This window comes from Aethalodelphis obliquidens, unplaced genomic scaffold (assembly GCF_003676395.1).
Source record: "Aethalodelphis obliquidens isolate GAN/ISIS:26980383/991018 unplaced genomic scaffold, ASM367639v1 scaffold78, whole genome shotgun sequence".
In the NCBI taxonomy this organism is placed as follows: domain Eukaryota; kingdom Metazoa; phylum Chordata; class Mammalia; order Artiodactyla; family Delphinidae; genus Aethalodelphis; species Aethalodelphis obliquidens.
In genome coordinates this window covers 3,303,086-3,324,442 of record NW_020838022.1, presented here as the reverse complement: position 1 = coordinate 3,324,442, position 21,357 = coordinate 3,303,086, and the positions used below count along the sequence as shown (strand labels likewise).

The following is a 21,357-nucleotide window of genomic DNA, read 5'->3' as shown; positions in this document are numbered from 1 at the left end:
AACAAAGGAAAAGGAGAAACATATCAAAAATTGTCACCTCTGCTGTCAAAAATACTATTTAGTCATCCTCAAATTCCACCCTCTCCATGACCCTCTTCGCTGATCCCACCCGAGGGAGATCTAATTGCTCCTTATTCAGGAGTCCCACGGTACTCTGGTTAGACTTCTGAGTCAGCATATGTGAGGACCCGTGTGGCTTAGTGAGGCTGACCATATAATTTATTGTTCAGATCAAGACACTTTTGAGAGTGAAAAGGGTGCCATTAATCATTTCACTGGAACAACAAGAATAAACCAGGACTGTCCCAACAAAATCAAGACAAAAGTAGCTCTATGCTTAATGAAATGAAGAGGAGCTTTGGTTCAGATGAAGCCCTTGTGCATAGTAGGTATTTAGCAGATGATAACTATAATTTTGTCTACATGTAAATCATGAACCTCTTGGGGTGGAGAGGCTAGGTTTTAATTACTTTTCCACATCCCCAGAACCTCATTTACAGGATGCCCGGAAACCATGAGGGGCTTGTTGAACTGGCCAGCAAGTGACACCTGTCACCACCTCCAGGGCAGGCATCCCACTGCATGCAGGACAGCGGAGAGCATAATGACGCCTGCGCCCAGGAACCACAGTCCCAGGAGATCAATCACGGTTCGAGGTTGCCAAGATATGACTCACGCAGGTACCAGATGGAGCAACAGTTCACCCCCATGGAGAAGAGACAGAGCAACATCAGCTTCCATGGTGGGCGTCAGCCCCTCCTGGTCAGCAGGTCCTGGCCCATAGGGAGATGGTCTGCACCCACCACTCTCCTGCTGCAAGTGAAGGACCCGTTCCGCCCCACCAGGAACAGATAGAGCAGTGGAGTTGACCAGGCACCATATGACACACATGCTAACCAGAGCAAAGGAGCACGCGTTAAGTCTGAAATGGGGAAAGATCCCCACACAAGGTGTGAGGACTGTATCTGTGGTAAGGGAGTGTTCCAGGCCCAAGGCCCATTCTTATGTGGCCAAACTGGAGGGAAGGAGTGTCCATAAGACTGCATGCACACATGAGACTGCTTTTCCCAATGACGCTTAATGAATACGTATTGGCTGAGTGAACTGGAGTCAATATCACATTCTCTTGTCTGAAGCCTACATCCCTAACTAGGGCTAGCAGGGCTGTCTGAGAGGGAGAAGCAAATGTCAGCAAGTAGGTGCTGGGAATGGGAATGTCAGGTGGCCCTAAGGGGCTCATAGCTATCTATCGACTGATATTTCAATTTAATATTCAAACATTCATCAAGTGCTAACTACACGCCCGGCACCAGACACATGGTGACTGAGATTCAGTTCTTGTCCTCACAGAGCTCATGCACGGGGACGGTGCAGGCAAGGTAACCGGTGATCATGGCAGTGCCCTGATACCCTCTCCACTGACTCTTCAGGACAAGCCTCAACTGAGCCCCTAAGGATGGGGTCTGCCTTCACTAGGCTTCCTTCCTCCAGCCAGAAAATCCAGAGTCATAGATAATCCAGATGCCCTGAAGTCCAGCAGAGGACAGAGAGAGCCCACTCAGAAGCACAGGCTGACCATCCTTTCAGCTCTGAAGGCTCTCCTGCCCAGGCCGGGAGTCAGAGGCTTGGAAATATTTCTGCAAGTTGGAGTGGGTGTAGGAAGAACTCAGGGATCACCCTGTATGGCTCCCTGAGAAATCAGTAGGATCTGAGGCAATTCTCATAGAAAATCCGTACCTTCAATAATGGTTCCTGAAATGTACTTGCCTGAGCCCTGGGCCACAGAAGAGCCAGCTTGCATGTCCCTTGCACCCCTCTTGTTATCTTAGTCTCTAACTATCTTCATCTCATCCTGTCACATCTTTTAGTTAATGTTGTTGTATCCATATTGGGAAGAAAAAAACAAGGCAAACTTCTGGAGTGACACACAGATGAATTAGAATCCGACTCTTCCACCCATTGGCAATGTGGCATCATTGGATCCCCCCTGGACCTCCATTTCCTCATCTGTTAAATAAGGGCTAATGATGTTTGCTTTGATGGGCAGCTATGGGCACTGCATGAGGAAATGTATTTAAAACGGTTTGGGAAATGTAAAAATGGAGTAGGTAGCCTAGTACCTGACATACAGAAAGTGTTCAAAAAATGTAGAGTTGTGATGAAATGTGAGTTAGGGAGCTCTCCAGAGATGGGTAACTGGGCTGTTGAAAAGTCATACAAGAGCCCAGATGAATCCTCTCCTCAAAGGCAGCCAGTGGCTTTCTCTCAACACCCCCCAGCATGCTATTTATTATCCCTTCTAACTTTGTTGAACCCATGGTTGAGGCTGGCTAATCTGTAACAACTGTCTCTAATGGTAATCTACAGTTTGGCTAATCTAATGTTTTAATATTAAGTATATAATGGACTGAAATAGAATTTCTCAAATTTATTCAGAGTAAACACAGCTTTGCAAATTAGCCACTTTTGCCCCTTCCAGATGGTGGTTAGAAATGCTGGCCAAATGCAAGCATTTATCAGGGGCATTTATTTAGGGGCCAATTTGAGTTCAAAACCCTGCTCTCTTTACTTGTGTGCAAATAAACAGAAATAGACTTTGAGAATTTGAAAGCAAAATTTTTACACTGGCTGGTATATAAACAATCAATACCCAAATTGTTCTCAGTGTTCACCATCTTTGCTAGCATTTTAGGATGTAAAATAAGGTTGATAAATCCTACCCATAATGAGCACCAAAGTCAAGGCTTCCTGCACCAAGATGATGTGCAGTTCACTTAAGTGCTTCCATCTGGAGCTTGAAATACCTTGATATCCTCATCAATATGTGAAAGCAACTTTAAAGCCATGATAGAGTATGAGGCTTTGCCATACTCTAATCCAAAAGATTTACCATGAAATTTAGGACCATTCCAACTGAGTTGCTAGCTAAGCACAGCTGAAGAACTCGAGGAACAATACAAGCCTAAAAGACTGGCTCAGTTTCCTGATGACTAACAAACATCAAATTTCACTTTCCAAGGTAGAGGCATGGAATAAACATATCTCAAGTTGCCAACAACTGGAAATACCAAAGCAGATCCAGCCTGAGCTGTGAACATTTAGAGTCTCACACACACAGCCAAGTTGGCTCTTTGGATGATGCTAAAGAGTGAATAAACCCAGTGAATAAACATACATTCCCAGCCCCTCCTATATCAAAGGATAAATACTATTTATTTATTCAACAAATATTTCTTGAGCACCTATTGTGTTCATTGGGATAGAAACTGGTAGAAGACACTTCTCTCAGAGGGGTTACATTTTTGTGGGTGAGACACCAAACAAACAAGCAAATGGATGATCAGATATTATGATAAATGGCAAAACAGAAAAACTGGGGAACTATCATAGAGAATAATAGATTTGGGGGGAAGACACAGCCCTTTCTACCTTTTTATTATGCTTAATATGGTTTGTGAATATTTTCTCCAAGCATTTGGCTTGCCTATTCATTTTCTTAATGGTATCTTTTGATAAACAGAAGTTCTTTATTCTCAGCAACTCTAGTTGACCAAGGTATTTGCTTATATATTTCTTTCTTTCTGTGTCCTGCCTACAAAAAACACTGGTGACCCCCTGACTGCAAAGATATTCACTTATGTTTCCTTCTAGAAGCTTTGTAATTTAAGCATAATATTTATATTTATGAGCCATCTTGAATTATGTTCTGTGCATAGTGTGAGGTAGGGGTTAACAGTATATTTTTAATATGGTTATTCAGTTGTTCTAGTACCATTCCTTGAAAAGACTTCATTTTTGCAAGTGAACTACTTTGGCAGACTGTCAAAAATCAACTGAATTTAGAAATTTAGGTTTAATTCTAGAATCCCTACTCTGTTGCATCGATCTACTTTTCTATCTGTATGCTAGCACCACGCTGTCTTAATTACTGAAAATTTATAGTAATATTTGAATTCATATATATAAGTTTATTAACTTTGTCCTTTGTTTTCAAGATTTGGCTATTTTATACCTCAACACAATAAAGGTCATATACGAAAAGCCCACAGCTAACATCATAATCAATTGGGAAAATGTGAAAGCCTTCCCTCTAAGATCCAGTACAAGGCAAGGGTGCCCACACTTGTCACTTCTATTCAAAATAGTACTGGAAGTCCTAGCCAGAGCAATTAGATAAGAAAAAGAAATAAAGGCATCCAAATAGGAAAAGAGGTAAAATTATCTCTGTTTGAAGAAAACCCTAAACACTCAACAAAAATTCTACTAGAACTAAAATGAATTCAGTAAAGTTGTACAATACAAAATCAACATACAAAAAACAGTGGCATTTTTACACAGAAATAATTAACTATCTAAAAAGAAATTTAAGAAAAGAATCTCATTCACAATAGCAACAAAAAGAATAAAATACTTAGGTATAAACTTAAAGAGTTGAAAGACTTGTACACCAAAAATTATAAAACATCAATGAAGGAAATTAAAGGAGACACAGACAAATGGAAAGACAGCTTGTGTCCATACTACCCAAAGAGATCTATTAATTCAGTACAAACCCTATCAAAATTCCAATGGCGGGCTTCCCTGGTGGTGCAGTGGTTGAGAATCCGCCTGCCAACACAGGGGACACGGGTTCGTGCCCCGGTCCGGGAAGATCCCACATGCCATGGAGCGGCTAGGCCCGCAAGCCATGGCCACCGAGCCTGCGCGCCCGGAGCCTGTGCTCCGCAACGGGAGAGGCCACAACAGTGAGATGCCCGCGTACCGCAAAAAAAAAAAAAAAAAAATTCCAATGGCATTTTTCAGAGAAAAACAGTCCTAAAATTTATATGAAACTGCAAAAGACTCCAAATAGCCAAAGCAATCTTGAGCAAGAAGAACGAAGCTGGAGGCATCACAATTCCTGATTTCAAAATATATTACAAAGTGACAGTAATCAAAATAGTATGATACTGGCACACTAAAGAGACACATAGACCAATGGAACAGAATAGAGAGCCCAGAAATAAATCCACACATTTACACTCAACTGATTTCAACAAGGGTGTCAAGAACACATAGTGGGAAGAGTCTCTTCAATACATGATTTTGGGAAAACTGGAAATTCACCTGCAGAATAAATTGGAACCATATCTCACACCATATACAAAAGTCAATTCATAAATAGTTAAAGACTTAAACATAACACCTGAAACTGTAAAACTACAAGAAGAAAACATAAGGAAAAAGCTTCCTCACATTGAACTAGGCAATTATTTTTTTTGGATATCACCTCAAAATACCAGGCAACAAAAGCGTAAATAGACGAGTGGGATTGCATCAAACTAAAAAGCTTTACCTCAGCAAAGGAAACATTCAACAGAGTGAAGAGACAACCTACATAATGAGAGAAAATGTTCAAAAACCACTATCAAGCAAAAAAGGGGCGAATATCCAAAATATGTAACTCATAAAACTCAAGAGCAGAAAAATCAAACAACCTCATTAAAAAATGGGCAAAGGACCTGAACAGACATTTTTCAGAAGAAGACACTGAATGGCCAACAGGTACATGAAAAGTTGCTCAACATCACTAATCCTCAGGGAAATGCAAATCAAAACCACAATGAGATATCACCTCACACTTGCTAGAGTGGCTATTATCAAAAAGACAAAAGACAACAAGTGTTGGTGAGGATGTGCAGAAAACGGAACACTTGTACACTGTTTGTGAGAATGTAAATTGGTACAGCTATTATGAAAATAGAATGGAGACTCCTCAAAAAATTAAAAATAAAAGTACCACATGATCCAGTAATCCCACTTCTGGGTATATATCCAAAGGAATTAAAATCTATATCTCTAAAACAACTATAGTTCAATAAAAGTAAGCAAAAATAAAATAAAATCTATATTTCAAAGAGATATCTGCACTTCTTGTTCATTATAGCATTATTCACAATAGCCAAGATATGGAAACAACGGAACTATCCACTGACAGATGAATGGAGAACGAAAATGTGGTATGCATATACCACAGAATATCATGTAGCCTAAAAAAAGAAGGAAAACCTGCCATTTAAAACAACATGGATGAACCTGGAGGATATTATGCTAAGTGAAACAAGCCAGATACATAAAGACAAATATTGCATGGTCTCACTTATATGTGGAATCTAAAATAGTCAAATTGATGGAAGCAGAGAGTAAAATGATAGTTGCCAGGAGTGTGTCTGTGTGTGCGTGGGAGGAGTGGGGAGATGTTGGTCAACGAGTTCAAACTTTCAGTTATGCAAGAATAAATTATAGGGATCTAATGTACAGCAATATGAATATAGTCAACAATGTTGTATTGTATACTTGAAATTTGCTAAGAAGGAAGATCTTAAGTGTTCTTACCACTAAAGAGAGGAAAGAGAAAGGAAGAAAGGGAGGGAGGGAAGGAGGGAGGGAGGAAGGAAGAAGTAACTATGTGAGGTAGTATGTTAATTAGTTTGATTTTGGCTATTATTTCAAAATGTATTATGTATATCAAAATATCATCATACACCTTAAATATATATAATTTTTGTCAACTATACATCAGTAAAAATGGGGAAATCTGTAGAAAGAGCTTGTCAATTTTTTCAAAAGAACCTTCCAGGATTTTATTTTATTATATGATCTAGCAATTAATTTGGGGAGAATGAACATCTTAATAATATTTAGTCTTTATCCAGCAATTTTTACACTCTTCAAAGTAGAGCTCACATACATCTGTTATATTTTTCCTAAATTATGTTATAGTTTTGATGCTATTATAAATAGAATTGTTTGCTTAAATTTTTTCCCAAATGTTTTGGGTCACTATAAATATATACTACTCTTTTTGTAAATTGAGTCATGTCAACTTGGTAGACTCACTTATTTGTTTGAAGAATGATTTTGCAGATTCCTTAGAATTTTCTACATAAACAATCATGTTGTATGCAAATACAGGTGCTTTTAAACTTTCCTTTCTAATATTTATGCCTTTATTTTACCTTATTGCACTTGCTAGGATTTCCAGAACAATGTTCAGTGGAAGCGGTGAGCCTGGGCATCTGTGCCTAATTCTAAATTTAGGGGAAAGTATTTGTATTTCATCAATAAATATCATGAGACCTGTAGCTTTTTCTGTTTCCAGTCTGCTGAGGTTTTGTTGTTGTTGTTTATCATGAACAGGTGTTGGATTTTGTCAAAATCTTCTTACTCTATTGACGTGATCATACTTTTCCCCCTTTTCCCTTTATTCTTTTAATATATTGCTGGTTTCGACTATATATTTTGTTAAGGATTTTTGCATCTATGTACACAAAGTATATTAATTTGCAGTTCTCTTCAAACCAATTACTTTGCAACATTTTGGCATCAAGGTTTTGCTGCTTCATAGAAAAATGTATGAAGTGTACCTCCTCCTCCATTTTATAAACAGGTTTGTGTATGACTAGTGGCATTTCTTCTTTAAATATTCACCAGTGAAAATTCACCAGCATCATCGTCCAACTTGCTGCTCAAACTCAAAAGTTATTTGAGATACTTCACTGTCAGTGCAAAGTGATGCCTTCCAGCCCTTGAGGTCTGTGAAGAGGGAGCCAGAGGCCCAGAGTATGTGTTTTAAAAGCTGTTCCTTCTGTTTTAAACAGCTGCTTGTCAACACCTTCCTAAGATATAGAGCAGGATGTAAAAATAAAAATAAGGGCATAAACAGATTGGTTTTATGATGAAAATGTTGCTGTGGAGTAGTGATTTAACAGAGATCTCTCATCAGTGTCAAAAAAACCCAAACATTTTCCAAATTACATTAGTCCAAGGTAACCTAAGTGTGACCCACTACCTTTGTTGTTTACACAGATTCCGCTGTTTGCGCAGTCTTGCCTCTGTATGTGGCTGAAGCTTACATTTAGCTCAAAAGGTCTCAGAGCATTTCTACATCAATTAATTGTACCACAGACTTGTTCCCTAGCTGTTCCTCATTAAGTCAGAATGGACCAGGCTTTTCAGGAGTTCTGACACACCCATACTTAGGCGCAGCTGACTTATTACAATCTGCCCATCAGTTCCTCTCTTCCCTGCTGGTGGGCTGTAGGAAATATTAGACACCAACTATTGCCAACATTCTTGATATTTACAAGCGAGCATTTAGGAGGATATAAACTTCTAAATTATATATGCCAGTCTTCATGAACAGATTTAAATTGTGATCAGTGATCAGAGTGATCAGGATTAAACGGCAAAATGCTAGCACAAAGAATTATTTCTTCCATACAGTTCGACATCAAAATACAGTGCCGTCAGGAACCTTTTTTTTTTTTTTTTAACTACCATCAAGCTGATACCAGAACTCATCCCACTCCCCTGTGATAGCTTCCTCTGCAGTTGGCTCTGGCCCGGAGTCTAGGGGTTCAGGAATATCAGAGCAATGGCAATCATTTTTTGATGAAAGCTTCCTCCTCCAACAAAACTAGCAAATGTGTTTTCCCCCTGTGAGATTTTCCCCACAGATTCTCTGTAATAATTATGACAGCACTGAATATATAAATTCATATTTAAAAACACTGACGTTTATATTTCATGTAAGATATTCTCATTTCTATGTATTTTTTAGTATAAATTAACACAAGCAATATAGGCACAGGGTTAAAAGAAAAATAAAGGACCTTGTTGTTGATCCACTTGGCTGTACAGCAAAGACTGGCACAACATTGTAAATCAACTATACTTCAATTAAAAACAAATAAATAAAGTACCACAAAAGGGTCTATTTTGAAAAGTGGGTCTCCTCCCATGCTAGACTTTCCAGTGGCCACTATTTCAACAATTTCCTATGTCCCCTTCCAGTACTTTTCAATGTTGATATACAAATATGTATAGATGCATCCTTTTAAATCATAAGTGGGAACACACCACACAAGCTATCCTGGACCTTGTTTCTTTTCACTGAATAACACCCTGGCAAGAGCTCCATCATCACCTAAGTCCAATTTCCTCATCTCTTCTCTAGATTTCTGCTGTAGCACGTTTAATTGAAATTCTTATCGAGATAACTGAAGATTCCAGGCAGTTGTAAGAAATACAGAGAGATTGCTTGCTCACCTTGCTCAGTTTACCCAAATGGCAACATGTTACAAAACTTTAAACCAGGCTATTGACATTAATATAATCCACCAATCTTATTCCGATTTCCCCGGTTTTAATGGTTCCCATTTGTGTGTATGTGTGTGTACCTGTTGCATTTAGTGCTACACTTCTTTTTTCTTTCTGTGTAAGTTTGTGCATCCATCACAAAAGTCAAAATACTGAATAGTTCCAAGGACACAAAGGTCCCTCCTGTTGCCATTTTATAACCACACCCACTTCCCTCCTGCTGCCCGCTCTCCTGTCCCTAATTCCTGGTAACCATTAATCTATCCTTCATTTGTAAAATTTTGTCCTTTCAAAAATGCTATAGAGGGACTTCCCTGGTGGCACAGTGGTTAAGAATCCGCCTGCCAATGCAGAGGACATGGGTTCGATCCCTGGTCTGGGAAGATCCCACATGCTGTGGAGCAACTAAGCCCATGCGCCACAACTACTGAGCCTGCACTCTAGAGCCCGTGAGCCACAACTACTGAGCCTGCGTGCCACAACTACTGAAGCCCAGGCGCCTAGAGCCCGTGCTCCACAACAAGAGAAGCCACCACAGTGAGAAGCTCATGCATCACAACAAAGAGTAGCCCCCGCTCACCGCAACTAGAGAAAGCCTGCACACAGCAACAAAGACCCAATGCAGCCAAAAATAAACAAATTTTTAAAAATGCTATGGAAATGGAATCATGCTTTTTTAACTTTTGGGGATTGGCTTTTTTTCCACTCAGTGTAATTTCCTAGGGGTTTATCCACGTTGTGTGTTTCAATAGTTTATTCCTTTTAACTGTTGAGTAGTAGCCCATGGTATGGATATGCCACAGTTTCTTTAACCATCACTTGTTGAAGGACATCTGAGCTGTTCCCAGTTTTTGCCTATTAAGAATAAAGATGCTATGAACATGTGTGTACAGGTTTTTGTGTGAACATAAATTTCCAGTTCTCTGGGATAAATGACCAAGGGTGCCCTTGGTGGGTTATATGATAATTGCATGTTTACTTTTTTTTTTTTTTTTTGCGGTACATGGGCCTCTCACTGCTGTGGCCTCTCCCGTTGCGGAGCACAGGCTCCGGATGCGCAGGCCCGGCAGCCATGGCTCACGGGCCCAGCCGCTCCGCGGCATGTGGGATCTTCCCGGACCGGGGCACAAACCCATGTCCCTTGCATCGGCAGGCGGACTCTCAACCACTGTGCCACCAGGGAAGTCCTGCATGTTTACTTATGAAAGACTCTGCGAAACTAGTTTCCAAAGTGGTTGTACCATTTTGCGTTCGCACACCAATGTAGGAGTGAGCCAGTTTCTCTGAATCCTCACCATCATTTGCTGTTATCGCTGTTTTTGATTTTAGCCATTCTGATAGATGTGTAGTGATGTTTCATTTTGGTTTTAATCTGTATTTCCCTGATGGCTAATGATGTTGGACATCTTTTCGTGTGCTTATTTGCTATCTGTATGTCCACTTTGATGAAATGTCTCTCCATGATGTCTCTCGGTCATTTTATAATTGGATTTTTTGTTTTTTTGTTTTACTGCTGAGTCTTGAGAGCTCTTTATATATTCCTGATACTAGTCCTTTGTCAGATATGTTGTTTGCAAATATTCTCTCCCAATCCATAGTTTATCCTCTTCACACAGACTTTCACAGAACAAAAGCTTTTAATTTTGATGAGGTTAAATTTTTATATTTTTCCTTTTATGGATCATGCTTTTGGTGTCAAGTCTAAGAACTCTTTGCCTAGCCCAAGTTCCTAAATATTGTCTCCTATGTTCTTTCTAGAGTTTTTATAGTTCTATGTTTTACATTTAGGTCTGTGATCCGTTTTGTGATAATTTTTGTATAAAGTACGACGTTTAGTTGAAAGGTTTTTGTTGTCGTTGTGTTTTGCCTGTGGATGTCCAATTGCTCCAGCACTGCTTGTTGAGAAGGCTATATCCCTCCACTGAATTACTCTTGTACGTTTGTTAAAAGCAACTGAGCAGATTTGTGAGGGTCTATTTCTGGATTCTTGATTCTATCCCATTGACCAGTGTGTTTAGCCCTCCACCCAGCAATATAACACTGTCTGGATTACTGTAGCTTTAGAGTAAGCCTTATGACCAGGTAGAGCGATGCCTCCCGCTTTATTCTTTGTCAATATTGTTTTATCCATCATAGGGCCTTTCCCTTTCCATATGCTTGAAAAAAATGTGCATTCTGTTGTTGTTGGACAGAATCTTCTGTATATGTCAATTTGATCCTGATTGGTTTATAGCATTGCTCAAATCTTTTATATCTTTGTTGATTTTCTGTGAGGAAGTTCTATCTGTTGCTGAGAGTGGAGGTTTTAGAGTTCCCAACTATAATTGTGGATTTGCCTATTTCTATTTTCAACTCCATCAGTTTTTGCTTCATATATTTTGAGACTCTGATTTTGGGTATGCACACCTTTAGGATTGTAATATTTTCCTCAGTGATTGATCCTATTATATAATGTCCCTCTTTGTAGCGATTATTTATTTATTTATTTAACTTATTTATTTTTGGCCATGCCACGCAGCTTGCACGATCTTAGTTCCCTGACCAGGGATCGAACCTGTGCTCCCTGCAGTGGAAAAGTGTAGTCCTAACCATTGGACTGCCACAGAATTCTCTGTAGTGATTTTTTAAATTGGAAGACTATTTTATTAGATATTACTATAGCCACACCTGCTTTTTAAAGTTAATATTTGCAATTTACATCTTTTTCCATCCTTTTACTTTCAACTTATTTATGCCATTGAATTGACTCATGACATTCAAAAATAGTGTTGAGAAGGAATTTAAGCCACTAAATGCTTACATTAGAAATAAGCATAGGTCTCAAATCAAAAAAACCTAAGTTCCTACATCAAGAAACTAGAAAAGCATTAAAGTTTTGTAAGGAGTATATATTTGTATCATGTTTTTTTACTTGTGTAATCTTTGTCTTTTAATTGTTGTATTCACACCCTTTATATTTCATGTAATTATGGATATGTTAGCACTTGAATTTGTTGTTTTATTATTTGCTTTCTTTTTTTAATCCTTTTGGTTCCCATTCCTCTGTTCCTCTTTCCTTGCCTTCCTGTGGGCCAGTTAGACATTTTTTTAATCCCATCTTGATTCATTAAGTGTTCTTGAGTCTCTCTTTGTGTAGTTTTCACTACACAAGTGTAGTAGTTGCTTGGTGTATTACATTATAAATATGTGCCTTACAAAAGTTTACTGGTATCAACTTTTTACCATTTCAAATGTGGAGACTTCACTCTCGGTTAGGTCTCTCTACCCTTCCCACTTTTAAATATCATTATTTTGAGTATTAGATGGTGTTATTATATTGTATTTAATCACTAACAATGCTTTATAAAACTCCTGAGGAAAACAGTTTACTATATGTACCCATATTTCTGCTCTTTCCATTGTTAATCCTTCTTCCTTCCTGATGCTTCAAATTTCATTCTTTTATCATTATCTTCCTGTTTGAAGAATTTCCTTTAGCCAATATTTAATGGCATGTCTGCTAGTGAAAAATTCTTTTAGTTTTCCCTTGCCTGAAAATGTTTTTGTTTTCTCTTCATTCCTGAACGATACCTGAAACAGAATTTGCGGCTGACAATTCTTTTCTCTCTGCATTTGAAAAATGTTGTGTCACTTCCGGCCTCTATGTTTTCAGATGAGAAATACATTTTTGAATTGGTGTGCCCCCCTAGGTAATATGTCATTGCTCTCAGGCTGCTTTTGAGATTTTTTTCTTTGTCTTTATTTTTCAAAAGTTTAACTATGAAGTGTCTTAGCATCTTTCTTTGATTTTCCTATTTATGGTTCACTCAGCTTCTTGGGCCTGTAGCCTTGTGTCTTTTGCCAAATTAGAACTTTGCAGCCATTGTTTCTTCAAATACTCTTTCAGCCTCCCTATCGCCTATCTTTTTGAGGCACCGATTATACAAACATTGGGATATTTTATTATCCCACAGGTCCCTCAGGCTCTGCTGCTTTTCAGTCTATTTTCTCTCTGTTGTTCGAAATGGGTGGCTGCTATGGTTCTGTCCTCAAGTTTATGTCCTCTGTCATTAAACCCATTCAGCAAGTTATTTATTTCAGTTATTGGAATTTTCAGTTCTATAATTTCCATTTGGTTCTTTTTTATGACTTCTACTTTTTGCTGAGATCATCTATTTTTTCATTTGTTTCAAAAGAATTAGTAATTGATTGCAGCAGCATTTTTATGATAGCTGCTTTGAAATCCTCATCAGATAATTCCAACATCTGATTCATCTCAGTGTTGGCATCAGTTAATTGCTTTTCCTCATTCACATTGTGATTTTCTGGTTCTTGTTATGATGGGTGGTTTTCAAGTGTATCCTGGACATTTTGTTCATTAATTTAGGACTCTGAGAACTATATAATTCTTTTATTTCGGCAGGCATTCACCCTGTTTTAGTTTAGCATAAGGTCCTGACCTAATTTTGTGGGCTGTGGTTCAAATGGCAGTTTGTTTTCAGAGACTCTGTGGTATTACGTTGGTCAGCTTCATTTATCTGGTGCCCCCGGATGCTTCCTATGTTTCCTGCTGCTGATGACTGAGGGTTTCATAAGGTCAGGCTACAAGGTGTTCCCAGTGGGGGAAGGGAAGGGTATGTTGAGATTCCCTTGCTGACGCCCTAAACTGCTCTGGTGTCTCTGGGTAGGGGGTAAAGACATTTTTAACTATGGTGATAAAGAGGTTTCCAAGATCTGGCCGTTTGCCGTTGACTGGGTGCCTCTCGCCTGCCCTGGTGTCTCCGGTGCATTAGGACAAACGTGCTTCCCAGACTGGGCCTCCGTCAGCCTTTATAAAAATGTTTATTTAAGTTTTAACACTTCTATGGCAGGATAATTTACATAATACAAAATTCATCTATTGTAAGCGTTAAAAATGACTTTTTTGTAAAGTTATAGACTTTTTTTTTACATCTTTATGGGAGTATAATTGCTTTCCAATGGTGTGTTAGTTTCTGCTTTATAACAAAGTGAATCAGTTATACATATACATATGTTCCCATATTTCTTCCCTCTTGTGTCTCCCTCCCTCCTACCCTCCCTATCCCACCCGTCTAGGTGGTCACAACACCGAGCTGATCTCCCTGGGCTATGCGGCTGCTTCCCACTAGCTATCTGTTTTACGTTTGGTAGTGTATGTATGTCCATGCCACTCTCTCACTTCGTCCCAGCTTACCCTTCCCCCTCCCCATATCCTCAAGTCCATTCTCTAGTAGGTCTGTGTCTTTATTCCTGTCTTACCCCTAGGTTCTTCATGACATTTTTTTCCCTTAAATTCCATATATATGTGTTAGCATACGGTATTTGTCTTTCTCTTTCTGACATACTTCACTCCGTATGACAGACTCTAGGTCCATCCACCTCATTACAAATAGCTCAATTTCGTTTCATTTTATGGCTGAGTAATATTCCATTGTATATATGTGCCACATCTTCTTTATCCATTCCTCCAATGATGGACACTTAGGTTGTTTCTGTCTCCTGGCTATTGTAAATAGAGCTGCAATGAACATTTTGGTACATGACACTTTTTGAATTATGGTTTCCTCAGGGTATATGCCCAGTAGTGGGATTGCTGGGTCATATGGTAGTTCTCTTTGTAGTTTTTTAAGGAACCTCCATACTGTTCTCCATAGTGGCTGTACCAATTCACATTCCCACCAGCACTGCAAGAGTGTTCCCTTTTCTCCACACCCTCTCCAGCATTTATTGTTTCTAGATTTTTTGATCATGGCCATTCTGATTGGTGTGAGATGATATCTCATTGTAGTTTTGATTTGCATTTCTCTAATGATGAATGATGTTGAGCATTCTTTCATGTGTTTGTTGGCAGTCTGTATATCTTCTTTGGAGAAATGTCTATTTAGGTCTTCTGCCCATTTTTGGATTGGGTTGCTTGGTTTTTTGTTATTGAGCTGCATGTACTGCTTATAAATTTTGGAGATTAATCCTTTGTCGGTTGCTTCATTTGCAAATATTTTCTCCCATTCTGAGGGTTGTCTTTTGGTCTTGTTTATGGTTTCCTTTGCTGTGTAAAAGCTTTGAAGTTTCGTTACATCCCATTTGTTTATTTTTCTTTTTACTTCCATTTCTCTAGAAGGTGGGTCAAAAAGGCTCTTGCTGTGATTTATGTCATAGAGTGTTCTGCCTATGTTTTCCTCTAAGAGTTTGATAGTTTCTGGCCTTACATTTAGGTCTTTAATCCATTTTGAGCTTATTTTTGGGTATGGTGTTAGGGAGTGATCTAATCTCAAACTTTTACATGTACCTGTCCACTTTTCCCAGCACCATTTATTGAAGAGGCTGTCCTTTCCCCACTGTACCTTCCTGCCTCCTTTATCAAAGATAAGGTGACTATATGTGCGTGGGTTTATCTCTGGCTTTCTAACCTGTTCCATTGATCTATATTTCTGTTTTTGTGCCAGTACCATACTGTCTTGATTACTGTAGCTTTGTAGTATAGTCTGAAGTCAGGGAGCCTGATTCCTCCAGCTCCATTTTTCATTCTCAAGATTGCTTTGGCTATTCGGGATCTTTTGTGTTTCCATAAAAATTGTGAAATTTTTTTGTTCTAGTTCTGTGAAAAATGCCAGTGGTAGTTTGATAGGGATTGCATTGAATCTGTAGATTGCTTTGGGTAGTAGATTCATTTTCACAATGTTGATTCTTCCAATCCAAGAACATGGTATATCTCTCCATCTGTTTGTATCATCTTTAATTTCTTTCATCAGTGTCTTATAATTTTCTGCATACAGGTCTTTTGTCTCCTTAGGTAGGTTTATTCCTAGATATTTTATTCTTTTCGTTGCAAGGGTAAATGGGAGTGTTTTCTTGATTTCACTTTCAGATTTTTCATCATTAGTGTATAGAAATACCAGAGATTTCTGTGCATTAATTTTGTATCCCGCTACTTTACCAAATTCATTGATTAGCTCTAGTAGTTTTCTGGTAGCATCTTCAGGATTCTCTATGTATAGTATCATGTCATCTGCAAACAGTGACAGCTTTACTTCTTCTTTTCTGATTTGGATTCCTTTTATTTCCTTTTCTTCTCTGATTGCTGTGGCTAAAACTTCCAAAACTATGTTGAATAAGAGTGATGACAGTGGGCAACCTTATCTTGTTCCTGATCTTAGTGGAAATGCTTTCAGTTTTTCACCATTGAGGACAATGTTGGCTGTGGGTTTGTCATATATGGCCTTTATTATGTTGAGGAAAGTTCCCTCTATGCCTACTTTCTGGAGGGTTTTTATCATAAATGGGTGTTGAATTTCATCAAAAGCTTTCCCTGCATCTATTGAGATGACCACATGGTTTTTCTCCTTCAAATTGTTAATATGGTGTATCACACTGATTGATTTGCGTATACTGAAGAATCCTTGTGTTCCTGGAATAAACCCCACTTGATCATGGTGTATGATCCTTTTAATGTGTTATTGGATTCTGTTTGCTAGTATTTTGTTGAGGATTTTTGCATCTATGTTCATCAGTGATATTGGCCTGTAGTTTTCTTTCTTTGTGACATCCTTGTCTGGTTTTGGTATCTGGGTGATGGTGGCCTCATAGAATGAGTTTGGGAGTGTTCCTCCCTCTGCTAAATTTTGGAAGAGTTTGAGAAGGATAGGTGTTAGCTCTTCTCTAAATGTTTGATAGAATTTGCCTGTGAAGCCATCTGGTCCTGGGCTTTTGTTTGTTGGAAGAATTTTAATCACAATTTCAATTTCAGTGCTTGTGACTGGTCTGTTCATATTTTCTATTTCTTCCTGATTCAGTCTTGGCAGGTTGTGCGTTTCTAAGAATTTGTCCATTTCTTCCAGGTTGTCCATTTTATTGCCATAGAGTTGCTTGTAGTAATCTCTCATGATCTTTTGTATTTCTGCAGTGTCAGTTGTTACTTCTCCTTTTTCATTTCTAATTCTATTGATTCGAGTCTTCTCCCTTTTTTTCTTGATGAGTCTGGCTAATGGTTTATCAATTTTGTTTATCTTTTCAAAGATCAGTTTTATTGATCTTTGCTATTGTTTCCTTCTTTTCTTTTTCATTTATTTCTGATCTGATCTTTACGATTTCTTTCCTTCTGCTAACTGTGGGGTTTTTTGTTCTTTTTTCTCTAATTGCTTTAGGTGCAAGGTTAGCTTGTTTATTCGAGATGTTTCCTGTTTCTTAAGGTAAGACTGTATTGCTATAAACGTCCCTCTTAGAACTGCTTTTGCTGCATCCTATAGGTTTTGGATCGTCGTGTCTCCATTGTCATTTGTTTCTAGGTATTTTTTGATTTCCTCTTTGATTTCTCCAGTGATCACTTCATTATTAAGTAGTGTATTGTTTAGCCTCCATGTGTTTATATTTTTTACAGATCTTTTCCTGTAATTGATATCTAGTCTCATAGCGTTGTGGCTGGAAAAGATACTTGATATAATTTCAATTTTCTTAAATTTACCAAGGCTTGATTTGTGACCCAAGATATGGTCTATCCTGGAGAATATTCCTTGAGCACTTGAGAAAAATGTGTATTCTGCTGTTTTTAGATGGAATTTCCTATAAATATCAATTAAGTCCATCTTGTTTAATGTATCATTTAAAGCTTTTGTTTCCTTATTTATTTTCATTTTGGATGATCTGTCCATTGGTGAAAGTGGGGTGTTAAAGTCCCCTACTATGAAGTGTTACTGTCAATTTCCTCCTTTATGGCTGTTAGTATTTGCCTTATGTATTGAGGTGCTCCTATGTTGGGTTGCATAAATATTTACAATTGTTATATCTTCTTCTTGGATCGATCCCTTGATCATTATGTAGTGTGCTTCTTTGTCTCTTCTAATACTCTTTATTTTAAAGTCTATTTTGTCTGATATGAGAATTGCTACTCCAGCTTTCTTTTGGTTTCCATTTGCATGGAGTATCTTTTTCCATCCCCTTACTTTCAGTCTGTATGTGTCTCTAGGTCTGCAGTGGGTCTCTTGTAGACAGCATATATATGGGTCTTGTTTTTGTATCCATTCAGCCAGTCTGTGTCTTTTGGTGGGAGCATTTAATCCATTTACATTTAAGGTAATTATCGATATGTATGTTCCTATTCCCATTTTCTTAATTGTTTTGGGTTCATTATTGTAGGTCTTTTCCTTCTCTTGTGTTTCTTGTCTAGAGAAGTTCCTTTAGCATTTGTTGTAAAGCTGGTTTGGTGGTGCTGAACTCTGTCAGCTTTTGCTTGTCTGTAAAGGTTTTAATTTTTCCATCAAATTTGAATGAGGTCCTTGCTGGGTAGAGTAATCTTGGTTGTAGGTTTCTCTCCTTCATCACTTTAAATATGTCCTGCCAGTCCCATCTGGCTTGCAGAGTTTCTGCTGAAAGATCAGCTGTTAACCTTATGGGGATTCCCTTGTGTGTTATTTGTTGTTTTTCCCTTGCTGCTTTTAATATGTTTTCTTTGTATTTAATTTTTGACAGTTTGATTAATATGTGTCTTGGCATGTTTCTCCTTGGATTTATCCTGTATGGGACTCTCTGTGCTTCCTGGACTTGATTGACTATTTCCTTTCCCATATTAGGGAAGTTTTCAACTATAATCTCTTCAAATATTTTCTCAGTCCCTTTCTTTTTCTCTTCTTCTTCTGGAACCCCTATATTTTGAATGTTGGTGTGTTTAATGTTGTCCCAGAGGTCTCTGAGACTGTCCTCAGTTCTTTTCATTCTTTTTTCTTTATTCTACTCTGCATTAGTTATTTCCACTATTTTATCTTCCAGGTCACTTATCCGTTCTTCTGCCTCAGTTATTCTGCTATTGATCCCATGTAGAGTATTTTCAATTTCATTTATTGTGTTGTTAATCATTGCTTGTTTCATCTTTAGTTCTTCTAGGTCCTTGTTAAATGTTTCTTGCATTTTCTCTATTCTATTTCCAAGATTTTGGATCATCTTTACTATCATTATTCTGAATTCTTTTTCAGGTAGACTGCTTATGTCCTCTTCATTTGTTGCCCTTCTTGCGCTGTCGCATTTCAATCCTTACGAAGCAGCCAGATCATATTCCTTCCCTACTTACAACACAGCACTGGTTTTCCACAGCGCTAAAAATAAAATCCAAACTCCTTAATGTGGCCTGCTGGGTCCTGTATGATCTGGCCCCTGCTAGCCCCTAAAATCTCCTACCACTCCCCCACTGCTGCCCCCAGTCTGCCCACAACTCCTGAGCCCCAGTTCCCTTCTTTCTGTCCCAGCAATATATGTGCTCTCCCCTTCTCGGTGCGCTTGTACTTGCCGTCCCCCATCCCCTGAAATGCACAATGCCTGCCTCCTTCTCGTCACTTAGATCTCACCTCCTTGGAGAGGCCTTCCCGCTCTACCCAAGCTGAAACACCCCCTCCAATCCCAGAGCTCCATTTCATTTCGTTCACTGCAGTTACTGCAAGCAGTAATGACAGTGTTGGTGCTAGTTTATTGCCCGAGCCGAACCTTCCAGTGACAAGCTCTGTGAGGGCAGGGTATTTGTATTCCCTGGCACCTAGAACTGTTGCTGACATGTAGTAGGTGATTGTTGGGCATTTTTAATATAAAAATTTTAAAAATATATATTGGATACCTTTCCATGTTTTTATCATTTTTGTAACGGCTGCATATTTTCACTGTGAAATGTACTACCGTTTGCTCCCTTGAACATCAAATTACTGTAACAACTCAGCATCACATGAGTTATGCGAATGGACCTTGGAATCAGACAGACTTGGGTTCAAACCCTGGATTTACTACTTACTAACTATGCAATTTCATACCAGTTCTTAATTTTTCTGTGTGTAACCCAGTTTCTTATCTGAAATAATGCTATCTGCCTCACAGAGTTGTAGTGAGGATTAAATGAAAGGATGTAAGGGGCTCGGGATCGTGCCATGCTCCCAGGAAATGGAAGTGAAATTGCTCTATTTTGCTTTCGCCTGAAGTGGCAAAGGGCCTCCCTAGTGCTTTCCCCTCCCTGGCAATCCTTCGCAAGAAAGACATAACCCAGCCCAAAGAGACTAACTGAAGCTCTCCCTTCTTTTTCATGTGACCCTCCCTTTGTACAGACTCTGATGGAATCTGGGAGCCCTGCACTCTGTCTGTGAGCAGCAGCACATGCCCAGTGAAGAGGATGGGGCTAAGGATGCACCCAAGCGCATTAGGTGAATAAACGGCAAAACAGAGACTGAAAAATACCTTCTGCTCCTCCTGCCAGAATTAGAGGACTGGGGAATTCCTGGGACCCCGGGAAATTGTGAAATAAAATGAGAGGAACTGGTTTGACTGAAATTTTCCCATGATAAAGTCAGCCACACTCCAGCCACCACTGTGACTTGTGCCCCTGGTGTTTGGAATCTTGTTCTTAAATCAGGAGAAAGGTGACGCAGCAGCGGACTAGCTTACTTATCAGGAAGAAAAGCGGCAAGTTCTCTGGACTCTGAAAATTTATGTTCTTGGCTTTTGCCCATAATCAAAAAGTACTGACAAGCTGACACCAAAATAGGAGATCACTGTTGTAGACCTTACAGAATTAAACATCATTACCTTATCTTGACAGATTAACTAGAATTACACAACCAATAAGGCTTTCTGCGATACCACCCAAATTCAGGAAGTTGTGGGGATCATTAGTGTTGCTTTCTTCTACATGAACACCCTTCTGTGAGCCTGGCCTTTCCTCCCATCAGCTGGCACAACTCTGTTGAACAACCTACACAAAGCATCACCACGTGGGAATGGCTACAAACCCTGGCAATCCTGCAGCAACCTGGACATTTTCCATCCATAAAATAAGAATTTGGACTTTGAACGAGCCATTTCTTTTTCTGTTTTTTCTCTTCCTCTTCCAACGATGAATGTAGTAAGTCTCTAGCTAAAGGCATGTTGATTCTTTTGCAAGCCCCGCCCACCCATCTCTCTCGCTGATATTCTAAATATATGTCTTGTGTCCAGATGGGAGGAGGGATGACAGGGATAGGGACAAAGAAATATTTATTTGATTTACATCTTATCTTGCAGTAAACTGACACTGCTGGAAAATGAAATTTGACACCTCAGACTTTTCTTAAGCAGAATCTTATAAAAACAGAAAAAATAAGTCTATTTTATATGTGGTAATACTTTTGACAGAAGATTAACTCCAGATAACAAAAGCTGAATAAATTAGGCTTCCTGTCATGTAACCCAGATGTGGTAGGCTCTCCCCTTTTT

At 38.8% G+C, this 21,357-nt stretch overlaps 1 pseudogene; it reads right to left on the bottom strand.

Moving 5' to 3' along the window:
* Positions 1-20,755: 20,755 nt before the first annotated feature.
* LOC113612538 (40S ribosomal protein S27-like pseudogene) lies at positions 20,756-21,029 on the bottom strand (annotated as a pseudogene).
* Positions 21,030-21,357: the final 328 nt, after the last annotated feature.